This window comes from Pleurodeles waltl, chromosome 3_1 (genome assembly GCF_031143425.1).
Source record: "Pleurodeles waltl isolate 20211129_DDA chromosome 3_1, aPleWal1.hap1.20221129, whole genome shotgun sequence".
In the NCBI taxonomy this organism is placed as follows: domain Eukaryota; kingdom Metazoa; phylum Chordata; class Amphibia; order Caudata; family Salamandridae; genus Pleurodeles; species Pleurodeles waltl.
The window spans coordinates 1,174,934,619-1,174,956,989 of record NC_090440.1 but is presented as its reverse complement, the minus strand read 5'-3'; the positions used below and the strand labels follow the sequence as shown (position 1 = coordinate 1,174,956,989).

The window sequence follows — 22,371 nt, the reverse complement described above, 5'->3', positions numbered from 1 at the left end:
TGTGACCATGCATGGCTGAGAAGTTCTGGATTCAAGCCAGAGATTCAACAAGTGGTGTTAAATATGCTGTTTAATCAACAACAGTTGTTTGTGACTGAAGTCGACACAGCCATTGAGAAAATGAAAAAAGACACGGACACGGCCAAAGCCATGGGCGCGTTCTATTTCCCACAAGTCAGAGGCACCTTTAGAAAACCACAACTCAGAGGAGGTTTTCGGCAACAAACATCTGAGCCTTCCACCTCTCAAACCAGACCCACCTATCAGGCACAATACCAAAGGGGAGGGTTTTGTGGTTCCTATAAAGGACAATTCCCAAGAGGAAGGGGAAAATTCCAAACAACCAGACAAAGCCAGACCAAGCTGTGACTTCAATGTCACAACACCCCAACACTTGTCACCTGTGGGGGGGAGGCTAACCACATACTACCAAAAACATATATATATATATATATGCATAGATCCTCTTTGTAGTGAACTTATATATATAAATAGATGCTTTTCATTGCTATTCTTATTCTACTATTGTTAATGTGCTAAATGCCTACATTTACCTGAAATTCTAGTAAAGCTAAATTGTATTTATAATTGGCGTGTGGTCCTTCATTGAGCGTCCTTATTGACTTATACCAAACAGGTGTCAACCAGTCACCTGTATAAGACATAGACCGCCAAACACACTCCTCGCTTCAATGGTGGAACCCTATAAATTTAAACAAAGGGCAGCCATTCTAAGACCCAGTGCCTCAAGCTGTTATCACAACAGATGCTTCCATGGTGGGGTCGGGAGCACACCTCAACAATCACAGCATACAGGGTCAATGGGACAATCAACAAAAACATTTTCACATAACTCATTTGGAACTGCTAGCGGTTTTTCTAGCATTAAAAGCGTTTCAACCACTAGTAGCCCACAAACACATTCTTGTCAAGACAGACAACATGACAACAATTTACTATCTCAACAAACAAGGGGGGACACACTCGTCACAACTGTGTCTCTTAGCACAAAAGATTTGACATTGGGCAATTCACAACCACATTCGCCTAATAGCACAATACATACCAGGCATTCAGAATCAGTTAGCCGACAATCTCAGTCGAGATCACCAGCAAACTCACGAATGGGAAATACATCCCCAGATCCTACAGGATCACTTCCACCGCTGGGGAACACCAAACATAGACCTATTCGCAACAAAAGAAAACGCAAAATGCCAAAACTTTGCGTCCAGGTACCCACACCCTCAGTCCAAGGGCAATGCACTATGGATCAGTTGGTCAGGGATATTTGCTTACGCTTTTCCCCCTCTCCCACTCATTCCTTATCTGGTCAACAAACGAAGTCAAAACAAACAAACTAATACTCATAGCACCAACTTGGGCTCGCCAACCGTGGTACACCACACTGTTGGACTTATCAGTAGTACCCCACATCAAACTACCAAACAGACCAGATCTGTTAACACAACACAAACAACAGATCAGACACCCGAATCGAGCATCGCTCAACCTAGCAATCTGACTCCTGAAGTCTTAGAATTTGGACATTTAAATCTTACACAAGAGCGTATGGAGGTCATTAAACAAGCCAGAAAACCTACAACAAGACATTGTTATGCAAACAAATGGAAGAGATTCGTTTGCTACCACCACACTAAACAAATTCAACCACTACATGCCTCCACAAAGGACATTGTAAGCTACTTAATACACTTCCAAAAGTCTAATCTAGCATTTTCTTCCATTAAGATCCATCTCACTGCAATATCTGCCTATCTGCAGATTACACATACAACATCACTTTTTAGAATCCCAGTCATTAAAGCATTTATGGAGGGACTAAAAAGAATCATACCCCCAAGGACACCACCAGTACCTTTGAGGAACCTTAATATTGTATTAACATGACTCATGGGCCCACCATTTGAACTCATGCATTCTTGTCAAATTCAATATCTGACTTGGAAAGTAGCCTTTCTAATAGCTATCACATCACTTAGAAGAGTGAGTGAAATACAAGCATTTACTAAATACATAAACATAAAGTGGTTCTCCGTACAAATCCAAAATTCTTAGCAAAGGTCATATCACCATTCCATCTAAACCAAACTGTAGAACTCCCAGTCTTCTTTCCACAACCAGACTCAGTAGCTGAAAGGGCCTTGCATACATTAGACATAAAAAGAGCACTAATGTATTACACTGACAGAACAAAACAATTTCGTAAAACAAAACAATTGTTTGTAGCGTTCCAAAAACCTCATGCAGGTAACCCTATATCCAAACAAGGCATTGTCAGATGGATTGTTAAATGTATCCAAACTTGTTACATTAAAGCAGAAAGAGAATTACCTATTACACCAAGAGCACATTCCACTAGAAAGAAAGGCACCACAATGGCTTTTCTTGGGAATATACCAATGACATAAATTTGTAAGGCAGCCACCTGGTCTACGTCACATACATTTACTAAGCATTACTGTGTAGACGTGTTAACAACACAACAGGCCACAGTAGGACAGGCTGTATTAAGAACATTATTTCAGACAACTTCAACTCCTACATGCTAAACCACAGCTTTTTGGGGAGATAACTGCTTAGTAGTCTATGCACAGCATGTGTATCTGCAGCTACACATGCCACCGAACGGAAAATGTCACTTACCCAGTGTACATCTGTTTGTGGCATGAGACGCTGCAGATTTACTTGCATCCTCCCACCACCCCTGGTAGCCTGTAGCCGTTTTTAGTTGCATAACAATTGTAAATATGTAAATAAATAATATTTTAATAGACATTAGATACATACATTACTACTCCATTGCATGGGTACCTCTAGTATACTCACAACTCCTACCTCACCCTCTGTGAGGAAAACAATCTAAGATGGAGTTGACGCCCCTGCGCAATGGAGCCGAAAGGGAGGAGTCACTCGGTCCTGTGACTCGAAAAGATTTCTTCGAAGAAAAACAACTCGTAACACTCCGAGCCCAACACTAGATGGCAGGATAATGCACAGCATGTGAATTTGCAGCGTCTCATGCCACGAACAGATGTACACTGGGTAAGTGACATTTTCCATATAAATCTATATAGATAGATAGATAGATAGATAGATAGATAGATAGATAGATAGATAGATAGAGATATATATGGGAAATGTTTTTAGTGTTTAAACGAGGTAAGGGTTTCAGGGTGGCAAGGGTGTTTTTAGATGTTAGGGTGGTATGAGTTTGTGGGATGCATGGGCGTTTTTAGGTTTTAGGGTGGGTATGGGTTTTTGGGTGGCAAAGGCGTTTTTAGGTTGGGAAGGGGTTTTTAGGTGGCAAGGGCATTTTTAAGGTTTACAGTGGGTATGGGTTTTTGGGTGAAAAGGGCACTTTTTGGTTTTAGGGTGCATATGAGTTTTTGGATGGAACGGGCATTTTTAGGATTTACGGTGGGTATGGGTTTAGGGTGGCAAGGGCGCTTTTAAGGTGGGTATGGTTTTTGGGTGGCAAGAGTGTGTTTAGGGTGGGTATGGCTTTTTGGAAGGCACAAGCATTTTTATGTTTTAGAGTGCATATGGGGTTTTGGGTGGCAAGGGTTATTTAGGGTTTAGGGTGGGTATGGCTTTTTGGGTGGCACAGGTGTTTATGGGGGGTTTTAGGGTATAGTGTGGGTATTTTTTTTAGGGTGGTACAAACATTTTTAGGGTTTAGGGTGGGTATGGATTTTGAGTGGCACAGGCGTTTTTAGGGTTTAGTGTGGGTATGGGTTTTAGGGTGGAATGAGTGTTTTTTGGATTTAGGGTAGGTATTTGTTTTGGGTGGCACAGGCCTTTTTCGGATTTAGTGTGGGTATGGGTTTTTGGGTAGATTGGGGTTTTTTAGGGCTTAGGGTGGGTATGGGTTTTTGGGTGGCAAGGACTTTTTTAGGTTGTTGGCTAGGTGTGTGTTTTTGGGTGGCATGGGCGTTTTTAGGTAGGGTGGGTATGGGTTTTTGGGTTGTGGGTTGATAAGGTTAAATATATACACACACACACAAACACACACACACACGTGCACACACGCACACATGGTTCCTACTTACCTGGAAATTTTGATTCACACATGTGCCTTTACCATTCTCGCCTTTACAACAAAACTTTGAGGTAAAGGAATGTGTGGTGAAGGCATATTTGTGGTAAAAATGTGCATGGTAAAGATGCATGTGTTGTAATGCCTGCGTATAAAGGCATGCGTGGTTCTGTCATCTATTCATCCTGATCACCATCGGCTTATATGAACATTCTTTTGCAGGGCCTTCTGTAGTTCATGAAAGGTGTATTTTCTTTCAAGATATCCTTATCAGCATCTTCCTGACATTTAACTGTGCTATGTATGGAATTTTAGGCAGGGCCAAAGTAGCCTTCATTTTCTGAATCTTCAGTGTCCAGTAAATGCCTTGGTGGTAAAGGAGAGACTTTGCTGGGTGTAGTGTATTCCGGTAATAGTCGAAACGGGATACTTCTACCTAAAATTAGAATAATATTTGATTGTCTCAACAATGAGTCAATTGACTGTATTGTTGATAATAACTTTTTTTGGGTTTGAAGAAGGCTGTTGACGGTATAGTGAACATCAAGATTATCGTCTAAGCTGTCATCATCAATGGGCTGCTGTCGTCAATGGTGTTGCTACTGAAGATCTTTTTTACTGCAGGAACCTGAAGGAAATGTCCTGAAGGTTCAGACCTTGATCTTTCAGGTTTTGATGTTGAAGGACTTCTTTAGAATTTCCACAACGTCTGAGGTAGTACTTCCCTCAGAATGTTTCTTTTCATGTCCTTTATGTATTTTCTTGGGAGGCTCTTTCAAAGAGTCTTTTTCTGATGGGCGATTTTTTGGTGGGTTTTCTTAAAAGACTTGATGTTCCATCATGTTCACACCCTGATCATGGATCCTCTCTGGGGTTCCCTTTATAGAGCCTTATAAATAATCTGCACTGTCTGTCTTTCAGAGTTTTTGTAGAAAAAGTATGACAGCACTTACAATCTTTGGCCTTATGTTTTGGATAAAGGCAGTAAAGGCAATCCTTGTGAGGATCAACAATATGAAGCCTGAGCTTAGTACAGTAGCCAAAAGACCTAAACAGGCCTTTCTTAGAGGTGTCTGACATATTCTCCCGTCAGAAAAAACACCCAAATTATGTCATTATTAAGTGGTGTTTGTTGCCATATGAAGTTGAGGTCAAAATGAAATGATTATGTATTTCAGAGAAGAAATCAGGGCAGAGCTCAGGGAAACTCCCTTCACACAACATGCAGTAAGAAATCTGAGATATAGTGATCCTTAAGGGGAAGTGTGGTTCCTGAGCTTCTTCCTGATTGGTTACAATTAGGTTTTTCTCAGATTATGTGAATTACCTAACAATATCACTGATCTGAACTGGTAATATAGGTTTTTCCTTTATACTGCATATTACAATTACTGTGGGACTCCAACCTCAACAAAGGAGAGGATTTAAGCATGTGAATCAATGAAAGATTCAATACCCAAGAATTATAGTTAACTACTAATCTTTAAAACTTAAATTCTGTGCACCCCTGGCTAAAATTAAAATTGTGTATGCTATACTTGATTCCACGTTATCTATGGCACACTATGTAAATACAGTAATGGCATCAACGCATTATTACAGTAAGTTATAGGGACAGCCACCTTGTGTAATGGCATAAAACCACCATAGCTAGAACCATCATTGATTTTGAAATGGAGTGTGCGTTGCTGCCAGGACCTTCATTGAAGGGCAGGAGCCCTTTAAATCACTTTCGCGCTCCCGCCGTTGCGGGAAGCGCGTTGCTGCCAGGACCTTGCCGGGACCTTCATTGAAGGGCAGGAGCCCTTTAAATCACTTTCGCGCTCCCGCCGTTGCGGGAAGCGCGTTGCTGCCAGGACCTTCATTGAAGGGCAGGAGCCCTTTAAATCACTTTCGCGCTCCCGCCGTCGCGGGAAGCGCGTTGCTGCCAGGACCTTGCCGGGACCTTCATTGAAGGGCAGGAGCCCTTTAAATCACTTTCGCGCTCCCGCCGTCGCGGGAAGCGCGTTGCTGCCAGGACCTTGCCGGGACCTTCATTGAAGGGCAGGAGCCCTTTAAATCACTTTCGCGCTCCCGCTGCGCGGGACGCGCGCGGGCGGCGCCCGGGCGAAGCCTGGGCCAAGGGCGGGCCCGTCCTTGGCCGTCATTGCCAGGAAGAGCCAGGGCAGGGCCACCCCCCTGACATCTTGAACTAGGCAGCTTACAAGTGCAAGGCTGCCAGAAGGTACTGTGTCGGGTTTAACAAAGTAAAATAACTTTACCCTTATTGCGCTATTTTTTCAACCTGGGTTTACTGGCTTCTGGATCATATTAGTCACGGCACTTATATTTTCACCTTCTTTCTTCTGTTATAACGTACCTGAGGACAATATCCTACCAAGATGGGGAAAAGGAAAGCTACTAGCAATCCTACCGAGCAAGGAAGGGCAAAAAGAGCACCTCAACATGCGGCAGAAAACTGCACGCTTACCCAAATTGATGATCTTATAGAGGAAGTGGAGAGTTTGCTAGCCACTAAGCCCTCAAAATCTCGTAGGAAAGATGCTTTTGCCACCTCTAATGATATAAAATCTTTCTTCGCTCCCGTGAATAGAGACTTGTAGATATCTATATCTCAGGGCATCAGCGTAGAACTTAATAAGTCAGGGATTTTTAATCCAATAGAGAGCCCTAAATCAAACTTGCCTAGTCAGCAAGATGGTGTATCCCCCCTGCCAAATTGTAATAACCGCTTCTTACCCCTCGCTCTATTATCGCCACCTGAATTAGAGAGAATTATGCCAAGGGGAACTGAGGAGCCAGCATCAGTTATAATTACTCAGAAGGAACATCCAGCTGACGCACAGTTAGCGCAGATAAGAGCTGAAATTTTAAGTCTTAGAGAGCATCTTACATCTTTTACCCACATGATATATGAAAAGCTGGATGGTATATCTGTGGTAATTGGGGACATAAGGAAGTCATCACAAAAATCTGACCCTAACTCCTTGGCAAAACCAGTTTTAACACCTGAGACACTCATGTCACAGAGGCGTAGGGGCCAAAGGGTTGAAACAGTAACACAGACTACTCATGGGGGCAATAGTGTACTTCCTGTAGCATGTGCTCATAATAAATGTGATACATTCTTGGACATAGGGGCTAATTGGAAGATGCACAGAGAAGGACACTTAGATAAAAGCTCCAAACGCCTCTCGGGAAATATCCCCCAAAGTCCGATTAGACATGGCGGATACGATTATTTACATGATAAATGTTCCTAAGCTGAGCAATGGCCAATTTGAGCAAGGGGAATATCTAAAAAATAAAGTCATCCATTGGCTAAGAGGGACAAAGAAGTGTAGGTCCATTATAAGGGATGACATAGTTTTCGCACAGAGACTCACAAGAATAGGTTTAACATCAGATCTTATAGGGATAAAATTGACCAGTCAGAATTTAGCCAAGGGCCTTTTGGCACTCGATGGAAGAGAAAGACCTGGTGCCTCATCCCAAGTGACACTTGTCCATAAACTTCCCCAATCATTGATAAACCTGTTTCCACAAGAGAGAAATAATACCACAATGGCCCAGCATCTTTGTGCCCAGAGAAGGGATCAAAAGCACAGCCCAACTTCAGCCATAGACTGACGCGAAACCCCCGTGACTGAAGTTGGGACTGATGGCATACTCAGTCTCGATTCTTATATGCCAAAAAACTACTTATTTGATACCCTGGGGGCGGAGCCAAAAGTACATTGCAGTGGCTCGCTAAAGGAGAAGGACCAGCGAGCATTAGCTTGCTTAAATGAGACTAGGGAGAAACTGCCAGAAAATGGGGATGATTATGACTTACCGATTAAGATCTTATCTTGGAATGTAGCAGGGCTGACCCAGAAGACAGCTAACTCTGATTGGTGCAGATTTATAGATCAACACCATATTATTTTATTACAGGAGACATGGGCTCCATCCGTAGTAAATAGAGAAGGTTTTTGGACCTTCCAGAAGACTGCACTTCCATCATCATCGGGCAGGGCTTCAGGCGGTCTGATAATTTGGCTAAAACACGACCTGTTCCCAAAGGTAAAGGAGATAGTAACCCCTACGAGGGATTCATTAGCCGTTGCGGTCGAAATTAGTACTGCTAGAGGTCCTGTTAGCATAATAATTGTAAATATATACATTAGACCTGGCACCCAAAGGACCCAGACTGTTCAGATGAGTACACTAGTAGATTTTTTAACTGCCTTCCTGACGGGCGGGGCTTAATTGTTGCGGGCGATTTCAATATGCAATTGAACTGCAGAGATGACAGTCAGCAAGAAGGATCTCAGCTTGCAGACCCATGGGATAGATCTGGGCCGGTGCAAGCCACATCCAAGAAAGAAGGAGGAGCTTTAGAACTACTCGAAGATTTAATAAAAATAAAGGGACTAAGAATAGTAAATGGGAATACCAGATCAGATAACCCGGCGTCGCCTACATATAGGAGAGGCTCATATTCTAGCCACCTGGATTACGTTTTAGTAGATGACGCCCTCTGGAAATCCCTAATTGACATGATAGTTCTCCCTCGTGTTGACAGTGACCACCTTGCTTTGAGTACCTCCTTCTCTACTATCTTATTCAGTTCTAAGACATTGACAACATGGACTCTAAATAGTGCCCTCACTAGGACCAATGATTGTAAAAATGTGAAATGGGAACGGGTTGAAGGTGATGTAAATTTCCAGCTATTAATTTATAGAATAGTTGCAACAACACTTTCCCCATTGAAACATACAAATACCATATTGGTAGATTTGATCCATCTCCATAGTATCCTGATTACCCGATTAAAACCACATTTACAGACGGTAAGGAGGCGGACAGAGACTGGGACTAGAACATCAAGGTGGTTTTCCAACCCCTGCCGTCAGGCTAAAATACAGCTATTGGGAGCACTCAAGGAAGGGAACTGTCGAGAGATAAGGAAAAACAGGATTGTATATAAAGATGTACTTAGGAACGCAAAAAAAGAGTGGGCGACTAGGCTTTGGAATAGGATGGTTGAGGCGCTCCAGGAGAAGGATTTCAATGTATTCTGGAAACTAGTGGCAGATAAAAGTAGCTCCCAAGGAATGGAAAACTACCCTGTAATCCAGCCAGAAACTTGCGTGACGCATTTTTCAAATGTATACAGAAAACCACATATTAGTAGTACTATTCCATCTCTCCTAAAACCTAATGACTTCTTTGCCAATACCTTAACGTGGGGGAGTACAACACCACCCAAATTTGATCTGGACCTTTTTTCCCTAAAAGAAACAACAGAGGCTCTCCAATCAATACGTAAAGGGAAGGCCCCTGGTCTTGATGGTATTCCAGGGGATTTATATCTCTCCCGACCAATAACATGGTCACTGTATCTAAATGCGCTTAGTAATGAGATACTGAGGGGGGGAGGACTTCCTACTACGTGGCAAGGAGCAATTATAGTCCCTATTTATAAGAAAGGGCCAAGGGAACAACCTATCAACTATAGGCCTATCAGTCTTATTGACGTTAGCCAAAAGATATTCACCAAGCAGCTACTGAATAGATTACAGACATGGATAGAGGATTCTCAAATTCTCTCCGATTCTCAGGCAGGCTTCAGAAGAGGGTTGAGTACAATAGAACAGGCATTTAGGTTCAACCTTCTTTGCTGGAAATACCTGTCACTTAATAAAAGCCATTTGTATGTAGCTTTTATCGATTTAAAAGCTGCCTTTGATATGGTACCTCGGGATACATTATGGAAAGTCATGGAGAGTTATCAACCCAATAATGAACTACTAAGACTGATTAGATATCTACATGAAGGGACTTATGCTCACGTGCGCTGGTCAGAAAGCGGCGATCTAACGGAAGCTATACCTGTCGATAGAGGGGTTAGGCAGGGGTGCATTTTGGCACCTACACTGTTTAACCTTTACATCAACGGTGCTGCGGACCAATTGCTACATTGTAATCATGATGCCCCAAGGTTAGCTGGAGCCCCCGTTCCCATTTTAATGTTCGCCGATGACACTTTATTAATTTCAAGAACACCTATGGGCTTACAAAATGAATTGGACACCTTTTATAATTTTTGCTCTAGCAGAGGACTTGAAATTAACCCAACAAAATCAAAGTTCATGGTTTTTAACCCGCACAAACTATTTAGGGGAAAAATGATGATAGCAGGCCAACCAGTGGAGAGAGTCAGCCAATTTGATTATTTGGGGATTAGGCTAAGTGACGACCAACGTTGGTCGGCACAGATCAGGAAGAGTCTGACAGTACTTAGGCAAAGGTCAACAGTGATAGCGAGGAAAATAGCCAATACTTCGGAAGGGGAGATAACACCTGCCATCACCGTTTACAAAGCAGTGGCAGTAGCAGCCTCAATTTATGGTGCTGAGCTTTGGGGACATACTAACTCTAGGTGTCTGACCACGGTAGAAAATCGCTTTATACGAAACTTCCTGAAGTTGCCGATGAGCACCCGCTCAGATTTGACTTAGCCCTAAATGAAATACATAATGAAATTGCACTAAGACCACTAATGTATTGGATTCGTCTATCGGTCCACCCTCCATATAGCATTAGATGAATTTCTCGTGACAGCGTACTAAAGATCCCTTGGTTCAGACACATTAGAGATACGTGTAAATTCCTTAAGATGGAGGAGGTGTGGAGTGCTCCTCACAATTTGACCAAGGAAACAAAGGAGCGTGTAAAAAGGTGCTATTGGGAGAGCATTTTGGCCCAAATTTGGTTAAAAAATCATGGCAGTCTGACTCTACAGTTTTTAGACCATAAATGCAGCCCCAAATTTGAGGCCTTTATGGATAATGTAAATCCTCCCTATACTAAAACACTATTCATCAAGTTCAGATTAGGGACCCTCCCGCTCAAGACATTTACAGTGCAATGGAGATCGGAGGACTGCAACTTAATATACTGCCATCATTGAACAGAGAAATGGGGCAGTAAGGGTGAGAGGTGCCGCTCTTCTAGACAGTAGACATGTGGTTTAAACAGAATAGATAAGTGAGAGTAAAGTCCGGTGCAGAATGGCCCGGTGCCTTACTGCCCGGTAGGCACCAAAACGGGTACTAGGAGTACCCTAGAGCAAAAATGGGAAAACATTGGCCACAGCACACAGAGAGTAATGTCCAACAGTAAGGCAGAAAAAGATATTCCTGGTGTGGTTCCGAGAGTTGAGGGAAGTATAAAGTTGAAACGAGTCTCAAATCCTGTTTGCAGATGGTGTCTTTATTTGTAGGTGCTTAGAAAGCATTAAGTCATCATGGAGATACAGCCAACACGTGTTTCGTCACACAAGTGACTTTATCAAGGCTGTAATAAAGTAATGACAGCAAACATTGGATACATATGTGTGTATTGGAATCTGGTGTGAAACCAGAAAGCGTTCTGATTGTGTAAGTGAGTAAGTGATTAACATGGCTTTAGAGGTGAGTGGTAGTGGGGTCAAATAACAGCACCGTGATCAAGTTTTAAAGTTGGTCTATAAAAGCAAAATGTTGGAGAGTAATAGAGTATATGCAATTTGAAGCAGTGTGAGCATGCAATTGTTGTGCAATAGGGAGAAACTTAAAAGTCTACGAGAAATGTAGGAGAGAAAGTAGAAAAGATAAAGGGGAGATACGGCTAAATGCAAGTTTTAGAAAAAAGAAACAGTAATGAAGGCGGTGAGCCCAGAGGGCATAACAGAAGGGTGAGAGTCATACCTGGGACAGCAGGCTTAAGTAGGTTTGGTGGTGGTGTGTAGTAGTGAAGTATAGGTGGGCTGGAGAGAAAGTGAGTGAGATGGATCAGAGAAAAAGAGAGAAATAGAATGGGATAAGTAATCGTGTGTGACAGGATAGTTGGGAAAACGTAGAGAGCTAAAAAATGTAAAGGTAAGGTGATAAGAAGGAAAAAGGTGGGGAAAATTGTAAAGGTAAGGCGATAAGAAGGAAAGAGGTGAGGAAAAGTTGGATTAGAGAGAAAGGAAAATCTATATAAATAGAAGAAAGATAAGAATGGTCAGTGAGAACATACCTGAGTAAATGGTAAAGAACTGAAATAGGTATGGCTGCGCCAGGCAGCTGCAGGTGCGTGTGTAAAAGGCTTGCATGAAATCGAAGATATGAGAAGGCCCTGATAAGCCTATAAAATGACCTAAAGTGGTAACAAGGAAGAAAATAGGTATATAAAGCGAGGGCAGGATTTTAAAAAAGAGTAAACGCAGTAAAAGCCGGTGAATGAATATCCAGTTTAAATAAGCGGTTGGTAATTGGTGATTTAAGGTAAAAAGAATTATTTGTTGCGTCTGAGTAAGAGTCATACCGGTATAGAGACACAGAATCGGGGTGTAAGTGGCCTCAAAATGAACAAGTCACGGTTGGGAGAATGCAAAAAATATAACCCGGGTCGTGGTGAGCGGCTGGTGAGGGCTCGACACACGTGAGTCTAGTTAATTAAAAATGACCGCAGGGGCGAGGGCGTGCACTAAATAACGGTGAGAAAATCACTGAGAGAAAGGATAAAGTGCGAGTCTCGATCGTAAGGCGAGGTAAGTGATAAGCACATTGAAGTGACTGTTGCCCGTGAAGAGGAGCGTAGGGGTGTGGGTATAACTAGAGTGATTAGGGGGGAAAGGAACGCTTAAAACATGGAGTAATAGAAGCGATTCTCGTTTTTAGGAAATATCTAGCAAAATGCGTTAACTAGTGGCAGTGAGGACCGCGTTACGATGAGCGTGGCGAAGGCGAGTTGGGAACTTACCGAGTAGTAGCGTAGTGGTGAGCTGACCGGTAAACGCGAGATCGAGTAATGATCTGCGAGGGGAAATACTAGTAGATTAAGTAGGAGGCAGAGGTCCAGTTGACATGGAAAAGGGACTAAGTTAAATAAGCTGCACTGATGACCCTCTTTGGTGTGACTGGGCTGAAAGGGTGAAAGCGACGGCCATCTTGAATGTAAATCGGAGAAAATGTGACACCATATAATAGGAAAAGCATAAACAGTAGAAACGTTAGTAAGGGTTCGACAGTGACTCTGTTGATGCTGGGCACCGAGAAGGTGCCTGGAGAACCGGAGAAGAGGATAGAATCAAGACATATGAGAGTGACAGTGTGATTGTGTCCAAGGATATAATAGGTGTGTAATGTTACACTACTGCACTATACAGTTGTGATGGTAAATGAGACCAACAAGAGGTAGAGGCAATGAAGTGTAGTAGGTAGGTGCAACAGTTGAGCCATATGCATAGAAACATGTATACATCAGTGGGATATACAGTAGTCCTCAGTATTATACAGTGTTTGGGAAATATTAGTCAACAGTATAAGAGCCATTCATATTTGTTACAATGACAAGAAACAGAAACTATATAGTTCTTTGTATTGAATGTGTTCTCAGTGTAGTGAGTGGGTGTAGCAGTTCACACCCATTGCATAAAAACATGTGTTTATTAATGGGATATACAATAGTTCACAGTATTGTTAATGTTTAGGAAATATTAGTAATAGTTGTAAGAGCCCTTCACATGTGTCGTCGTGAGGAGATAAGTATATAGCACTAAGATGGTAAACAGTGGTCCACAGTATTACTAGAGTTAGGAAATATTAGGTAACGGTATGTGAGCGAATCTCATGCGTCGCAGTGACAAGTTACAACAATCAAATCAGTATATGTGGACGTACTGTACATGCGCAATGGAAAATCAAATTAAAGAAGTAGAGACCATGAAGTACAGTAAGTATAGTAGTTAACACAATTTGTGTAAGCGCATACATGTACCAATAAGGAATACAGTAGTGCACAATATTAGTGAAAACAGGCAATGCTAATGTGTATACTGTAGACAGGAGGAATGGCGAATCATGCGAGAAAAAAGTGAAGTTCACGATCAGTGTTCAAGCCTAGTTCAACTGCGCGAAGCTTTATGATCCATTTAGATTCGCATCTACGTAGATCCCTGGTTCTATCTCCCCATCTTGGTGAATTGGGAACTTGAGTGATGCCATGGAATCTAAGGCTCAGGAGATCCTGCTCCCCGTGCGATGTGTTGAAATGGACAGCCATAGGATAGCTGATGTTAGCATTCCTGATGGCTCTGACATGTTCCTGAATACGTTCTTTTAGTGGGCGTATTGAACTGCCAACATAGATCAGACCACATACACATATCAGACAGTAGACAGTGAACTTCGTGTTGCAATTCATGAAAGTCTTGATGTGATGCGTGGTCACGGTGTTGTAGGAAAAGGAAGTGGTTTTGTTAAGGGCTAGTTGGCAAGAGATACAGCAACCACATTTGTAAAAACCATTTGGTTTCGCGGGAATCCACCCTGTGGATGGTGTCAGAGGTGTAGGACAGAGAAAGCTCGGGCACAGAATGTTCCTAAGGGTCCGACCTCTGCTGTGTACAATGGTAGGAGACCCTCCTATTGAGTCTTTGAGGCAAGTGTCCAACCTTAACAGATGCCAATGTTTCTTGAGAATACGTAGCACATCCTTACTTGCAGGGCTGTATTGGGTAATGAAAGAGACCGGTCTGCTGTTGGAGAGACCCTGAGCCACTGGTTCTTTGCGGTTCTTAATCAGTAAATCGTGTTGGTTTTTGTTACATATACGTTTTCTGGCCGCCGAGATGAGTTTGTTGGTATACCCTCTAGTTTGAAAACGGTAAGTCAGGTTCTTAAGCTCCTGTTTAAAGATGTCATTGTCAGTGCAGTTGCGCCGAATTCTAACCATTTCGCCGTATGGGATGGCCCTAATCTGTGAAAGGGGGTGGGCGCTGTGAGCATGTAGTACAGAATTGCAGGCGGTGGGTTTCCTGTACAGTCTAGACATGATCTTGTTGTCGGTGATGTACAAAAGCAAGTCGAGGAACTCGATTTTGGTCGTGTCCATTTTGTGAGTGAAAACTAAGTTAAAATCATTGGTGTTAAGGTGTTTGATGAGTATATTGAGATCCGAGACATTGCCAGTCCAGATAGCTAGAATATCATCAATATATCTACCCCAATACAGGATATGTTCAGTAAGATCAGGCGGGCAGTTGGACCATAGGTGTTTTTTCTCAAATTGACCCATGTAGAGATTGGCATATGAAGGGGAGAATTTAGCTCCCATGGCTACACCTTGACACTGTCGGTACCATCTACCATCATGTAAGAATACATTGTTCTCTAGTACCAACCGTGTGAGGTCAAGCAGCATACGTGTGTGATCAAATAGTGTGGCATCTCGGGTATTGAGCGTACGTTGGAGCATTTCCAGTCCCCTTTCCAGGGGGATGGATGTGTAAAGAGAACTAACGTCGAGGCAGACAAACATAAAGTCTTCTGACCAATCAATGTCTTCCAATTGACACAACAAGTCACGGGTGTCCTGTATGTAGGACGGAAGGTTATGAACCAAGGGTTGGAGAAAGGAGTCAATGTACTCAGAGATGTGTTCCGTAGGTGAACCAATCCCTGAGATAATGGGTCTGCCAGGAGGAAAGCCCCCTGGCTTATGGACTTTTGGTAAGATGTATATACAAGGAGCCCGGGGCGCCTCGATGTACAGAAATCTGTATTCTAAGTCAGTCAGGAGACAGTGATTTCTCCAAAATGTCAATTTCTTTTTGATCATGCTGGTAATGTTGGAAAGAGGGTTATTTGGTAGTAGAGAGTAGGCCTGGGTGTCATTGAGTTGTCTGTCTATTTCTGCAACATAGTCACTCCTGTTCATGACGACGACATTGCCCCCTTTGTCAGCCTCCCTGATAACTATATCTGGACATATGGAGAGTTTATGCAGCGCACGCAGTTCCTCGGAGTTGAGATTGTTGGAAGGTCTGTGGGTGCGTGTGCTCCTTTTGTCCTCTAGGTTATAGAGTTCCGTACTGACGGCTTGGTAGAAGACGTCAATGTGATTGTCTGGCGGTAGCGTGGGGACAAACATGGAATTGGGTTTGAGCCCACTGTTGACATCCAAGTTGGGTATAACATTGAGTTGAACCAGTAGTTCATCAAAGCTAGGTGATGGTGAAGATGTGTTATCCAGGGAGAGAACCGTATGGATATCCTGAAGATCTCCAATGGTTTGATTGCAAGTAGGTGGTGCCGTGTGGGCATTTTTGTTGGTATCAGGTTTGTTGTGGAAGAACTTTTTAAGTTTGAGGTTACGTATGAATTTAAAGAGATCTATGTGTATGTTGGTGTAATCAGGTTTAGAAGAAGGACAGAAGCCCAGACCCTTTTTCAAGACATTTATTTCGTGCATAGACAGTTGTAAACTGGAAAGATTCATAACCTGAACTGTTTCTTCACAAATGCTAGGGGTGGGCTGCAAGGAGAGAATACTCATGGCCTCTGAGTTTTCGTGGTGGAACGTGTTGTCATGCCCCCCCTGGTGTTTGTTGCGGTGTTTCCTGCCCCCCCTGCGGGTGGGTCTATGTTTGTGCCTGATCTGTTGTAGTTCTGTCGAAGTCCCTTTCTGTATCTGCCAAGTTCCTCTAAAAAAGAATTTGATTGTTGTGTGGTATTATGTAGAGTCATATTGGTAGAAGACCCTTCCCTAGGTGGGTCTGAGCAATCACTCGAAATGTTGGAGATATCTGATAAGCTGCCCGTGATTGCCTCAGCAGGCGTATAGATATTTGTCGGTCTAGTGTTAGACTCCTTGTTAACCTGATCGAACTTTCGTGCAAAAGTGTAGATCCTGCCATTCTTGTAATCATTGTCATCTCTGACAAGTTTTCGCATTTTCTTATCTTTTATGTATAACTGGCAACCAGTGAGTATCTCCCTCATAATAGTGTAGTTCTTGTCCGTTGCTTCTGGGAGGTTGAGATTTTTAATCTCCTCCTCCAGAGATGTGATGTCTAGAAGTAATTTGGTACGTTTTCTGTCCGAATGTTTGATCAGTATGTTAATCGTACTGAAAGAGGTAGAGGAGATAAGGTGTTCCCATTCCCCGAGTAAGTCAGGGTCAAGGTCTTCAAATGATGGGAATATAATCACTCGTAGACCTCTAGGTACTTGTTTAATTTCCAAGTAGCGTTTAAGAGTGGTAATGTCCCACCAACGGGCTAGTTCCTGTTTTCTTAACCTCTCTAGCTTAATAAATTTCTGTCTTAGTCCTTGTGTGGAAGGTGTGGGATCTGTGGTACGGGGAGCTAGGGGTTTCCTGGAAAAAAGCTCAGCAGCCAGGGTGTCCCGGTTGTCGTCAAAGAAAGCCATGTTGAGTAACCTAAAAGGAGGGTATTCCTTTCGATCAAAAGAAACACAGATAATGTAGTTTAAATGGTACGTGTTGCTAGAGTGCGGCTCACCCTGGTCAGAAGACTTTATGTTTGTCTGCCTCGACGTTAGTTCTCTTTACACATCCATCCCCCTGGAAAGGGGACTGGAAATGCTCCAACGTACGCTCAATACCCGAGATGCCACACTATTTGATCACACACGTATGCTGCTTGACCTCACACGGTTGGTACTAGAGAACAATGTATTCTTACATGATGGTAGATGGTACCGACAGTGTCAAGGTGTAGCCATGGGAGCTAAATTCTCCCCTTCATATGCCAATCTCTACATGGGTCAATTTGAGAAAAAACACCTATGGTCCAACTGCCCGCCTGATCTTACTGAACATATCCTGTATTGGGGTAGATATATTGATGATATTCTAGCTATCTGGACTGGCAATGTCTCGGATCTCAATATACTCATCAAACACCTTAACACCAATGATTTTAACTTAGTTTTCACTCACAAAATGGACACGACCAAAATCGAGTTCCTCGACTTGCTTTTGTACATCACCGACAACAAGATCATGTCTAGACTGTACAGGAAACCCACCGCCTGCAATTCTGTACTACATGCTCACAGCGCCCACCCCCTTTCACAGATTAGGGCCATCCCATACGGCGAAATGGTTAGAATTCGGCGCAACTGCACTGACAATGACATCTTTAAACAGGAGCTTAAGAACCTGACTTACCGTTTTCAAACTAGAGGGTATACCAACAAACTCATCTCGGCGGCCAGAAAACGTATATGTAACAAAAACCAACACGATTTACTGATTAAGAACCGCAAAGAACCAGTGGCTCAGGGTCTCTCCAACAGCAGACCGGTCTCTTTCATTACCCAATACAGCCCTGCAAGTAAGGATGTGCTACGTATTCTCAAGAAACATTGGCATCTGTTAAGGTTGGACACTTGCCTCAAAGACTCAATAGGAGGGTCTCCTACCATTGTACACAGCAGAGGTCGGACCCTTAGGAACATTCTGTGCCCGAGCTTTCTCTGTCCTACACCTCTGACACCATCCACAGGGTGGATTCCCGCGAAACCAAATGGTTTTTACAAATGTGGTTGCTGTATCTCTTGCCAACTAGCCCTTAACAAAACCACTTCCTTTTCCTACAACACCGTGACCACGCATCACATCAAGACTTTCATGAATTGCAACACGAAGTTCACTGTCTACTGTCTGATATGTGTATGTGGTCTGATCTATGTTGGCAGTTCAATACGCCCACTAAAAGAACGTATTCAGGAACATGTCAGAGCCATCAGGAATGCTAACATCAGCTATCCTATGGCTGTCCATTTCAACACATCGCACGGGGAGCAGGATCTCCTGAGCCTTAGATTCCATGGCATCACTCAAGTTCCCAATTCACCAAGATGGGGAGATAGAACCAGGGATCTACGTAGATGCGAATCTAAATGGATCATAAAGCTTCGCGCAGTTGAACTAGGCTTGAACACTGATCGTGAACTTCACTTTTTTCTCGCATGATTCGCCATTCCTCCTGTCTACAGTATACACATTAGCATTGCCTGTTTTCACTAATATTGTGCACTACTGTATTCCTTATTGGTACATGTATGCGCTTACACAAATTGTGTTAACTACTATACTTACTGTACTTCATGGTCTCTACTTCTTTAATTTGATTTTCCATTGCGCATGTACAGTACGTCCACATATACTGATTTGATTGTTGTAACTTGTCACTGCGACGCATGAGATTCGCTCACATACCGTTACCTAATATTTCCTAACTCTAGTAATACTGTGGACCACTGTTTACCATCTTAGTGCTATATACTTATCTCCTCACGACGACACATGTGAAGGGCTCTTACAACTATTACTAATATTTCCTAAACATTAACAATACTGTGAACTATTGTATATCCCATTAATAAACACATGTTTTTATGCAATGGGTGTGAACTGCTACACCCACTCACTACACTGAGAACACATTCAATGCAAAGAACTATATAGTTTCTGTTTCTTTTCATTGTAACAAATATGAATGGCTCTTATACTGTTGACTAATATTTCCCAAACACTGTATAATACTGAGGACTACTGTATATCCCACTGATGTATACATGTTTCTATGCATATGGCTCAACTGTTGCACCTACCTACTACACTTCATTGCCTCTACCTCTTGTTGGTCTCATTTACCATCACAACTGTATAGTGCAGTAGTGTAACATTACACACCTATTATATCCTTGGACACAATCACACTGTCACTCTCATATGTCTTGATTCTATCCTCTTCTCCGGTTCTCCAGGCACCTTCTCGGTGCCCAGCATCAACAGAGTCACTGTCGAACCCTTACTAACGTTTCTACTGTTTATGCTTTTCCTATTATATGGTGTCACATTTTCTCCGATTTACATTCAAGATGGCCGTCGCTTTCACCCTTTCAGCCCAGTCACACCAAAGAGGGTCATCAGTGCAGCTTATTTAACTTAGTCCCTTTTCCATGTCAACTGGACCTCTGCCTCCTACTTAATCTACTAGTATTTCCCCTCGCAGATCATTACTCGATCTCGCGTTTACCGGTCAGCTCACCACTACGCTACTACTCGGTAAGTTCCCAACTCGCCTTCGCCACGCTCATCGTAACGCGGTCCTCACTGCCACTAGTTAACGCATTTTGCTAGATATTTCCTAAAAACGAGAATCGCTTCTATTACTCCATGTTTTAAGCGTTCCTTTCCCCCCTAATCACTCTAGTTATACCCACACCCCTACGCTCCTCTTCACGGGCAACAGTCACTTCAATGTGCTTATCACTTACCTCGCCTTACGATCGAGACTCGCACTTTATCCTTTCTCTCAGTGATTTTCTCACCGTTATTTAGTGCACGCCCTCGCCCCTGCGGTCATTTTTAATTAACTAGACTCACGTGTGTCGAGCCCTCACCAGCCGCTCACCACGACCCGGGTTATATTTTTTGCATTCTCCCAACCGTGACTTGTTCATTTTGAGGCCACTTACACCCCGATTCTGTGTCTCTATACCGGTATGACTCTTACTCAGACGCAACAAATAATTCTTTTTACCTTAAATCACCAATTACCAACCGCTTATTTAAACTGGATATTCATTCACCGGCTTTTACTGCGTTTACTCTTTTTTAAAATCCTGCCCTCGCTTTATATACCTATTTTCTTCCTTGTTACCACTTTAGGTCATTTTATAGGCTTATCAGGGCCTTCTCATATCTTCGATTTCATGCAAGCCTTTTACACACGCACCTGCAGCTGCCTGGCGCAGCCATACCTATTTCAGTTCTTTACCATTTACTCAGGTATGTTCTCACTGACCATTCTTATCTTTCTTCTATTTATATAGATTTTCCTTTCTCTCTAATCCAACTTTTCCTCACCTCTTTCCTTCTTATCGCCTTACCTTTACAATTTTCCCCACCTTTTTCCTTCTTATCACCTTACCTTTACATTTTTTAGCTCTCTACGTTTTCCCAACTATCCTGTCACACACGATTACTTATCCCATTCTATTGCTCTCTTTTTCTCTGATCCATCTCACTCACTTTCTCTCCAGCCCACCTATACTTCACTACTACACACCACCACCAAACCTACTTAAGCCTGCTGTCCCAGGTATGACTCTCACCCTTCTGTTATGCCCTCTGGGCTCACCGCCTTCATTACTGTTTCTTTTTTCTAAAACTTGCATTTAGCCGTATCTCCCCTTTATCTTTTCTACTTTCTCTCCTACATTTCTCGTAGACTTTTAAGTTTCTCCCTATTGCACAACAATTGCATGCTCACACTGCTTCAAATTGCATATACTCTATTACTCTCCAACATTTTGCTTTTATAGACCAACTTTAAAACTTGATCACGGTGCTGTTATTTGACCCCACTACCACTCACCTCTAAAGCCATGTTAATCACTTACTCACTTACACAATCAGAACGCTTTCTGGTTTCACACCAGATTCCAATACACACATATGTATCCAATGTTTGCTGTCATTACTTTATTACAGCCTTGATAAAGTCACTTGTGTGACGAAACACGTGTTGGCTGTATCTCCATGATGACTTAATGCTTTCTAAGCACCTACGAATAAAGACACCATCTGCAAACAGGATTTGAGACTCGTTTCAACTTTATACTTCCCTCAACTCTCGGAACCACACCAGGAATATCTTTTTCTGCCTTACTGTTGGACATTACTCTCTGTGTGCTGTGGCCAATGTTTTCCCATTTTTGCTCTAGGGTACTCCTAGTACCCGTTTTGGTGCCTACCGGGCAGTAAGGCACCGGGCCATTCTGCACCGGACTTTACTCTCACTTATCTATTCTGTTTAAACCACATGTCTACTGTCTAGAAGAGCGGCACCTCTCACCCTTACTGCCCCATTTCTCTGTTCCTTGTTATGTTCTTTCTGAACAGGGTGAGCCGCACTCTAGCAACACGTACCATTTAAACTACATTATCTGTGTTTCTTTTGATCGAAAGGAATACCCTCCTTTTAGGTTACTCAACATGGCTTTCTTTGACGACAACCGGGACACCCTGGCTGCTGAGCTTTTTTCCAGGAAACCCCTAGCTCCCCGTACCACAGATCCCACACCTTCCACACAAGGACTAAGACAGAAATTTATTAAGCTAGAGAGGTTAAGAAAACAGGAACTAGCCCGTTGGTGGGACATTACCACTCTTAAACGCTACTTGGAAATTAAACAAGTACCTAGAGGTCTACGAGTGATTATATTCCCATCATTTGAAGACCTTGACCCTGACTTACTCGGGTAATGGGAACACCTTATCTCCTCTACCTCTTTCAGTACGATTAACATACTGATCAAACATTCGGACAGAAAACGTACCAAATTACTTCTAGACATCACATCTCTGGAGGAGGAGATTAAAAATCTCAACCTCCCAGAAGCAACGGACAAGAACTACACTATTATGAGGGAGATACTCACTGGTTACCAGTTATACATAAAAGATAAGAAAAT

General features: G+C 42.8%; 1 protein-coding gene and 2 long non-coding RNA genes across 5 annotated transcripts in view; 1 reads left to right on the top strand and 2 right to left on the bottom strand.

Annotated features, from left to right (window-relative positions):
* PRDM10 (PR/SET domain 10) overlaps positions 1-22,371 on the bottom strand; it is a 905,887-nt gene that overhangs the window by 168,610 nt on the left and 714,906 nt on the right. The gene's annotated exons all lie outside the window — the stretch shown is intronic.
* LOC138283330 (uncharacterized) lies at positions 11,378-12,888 on the bottom strand. The gene is made up of 3 exons (XR_011201194.1): positions 12,839-12,888; positions 12,113-12,232; positions 11,378-11,407 (listed from the first exon to the last, which is right to left on the bottom strand). It is a non-coding gene; the product is annotated as an uncharacterized lncRNA (long non-coding RNA).
* LOC138283329 (uncharacterized) lies at positions 19,908-21,418 on the top strand. Its single transcript, XR_011201193.1, has 3 exons — positions 19,908-19,957; positions 20,564-20,683; positions 21,389-21,418. It is a non-coding gene; the product is annotated as an uncharacterized lncRNA (long non-coding RNA).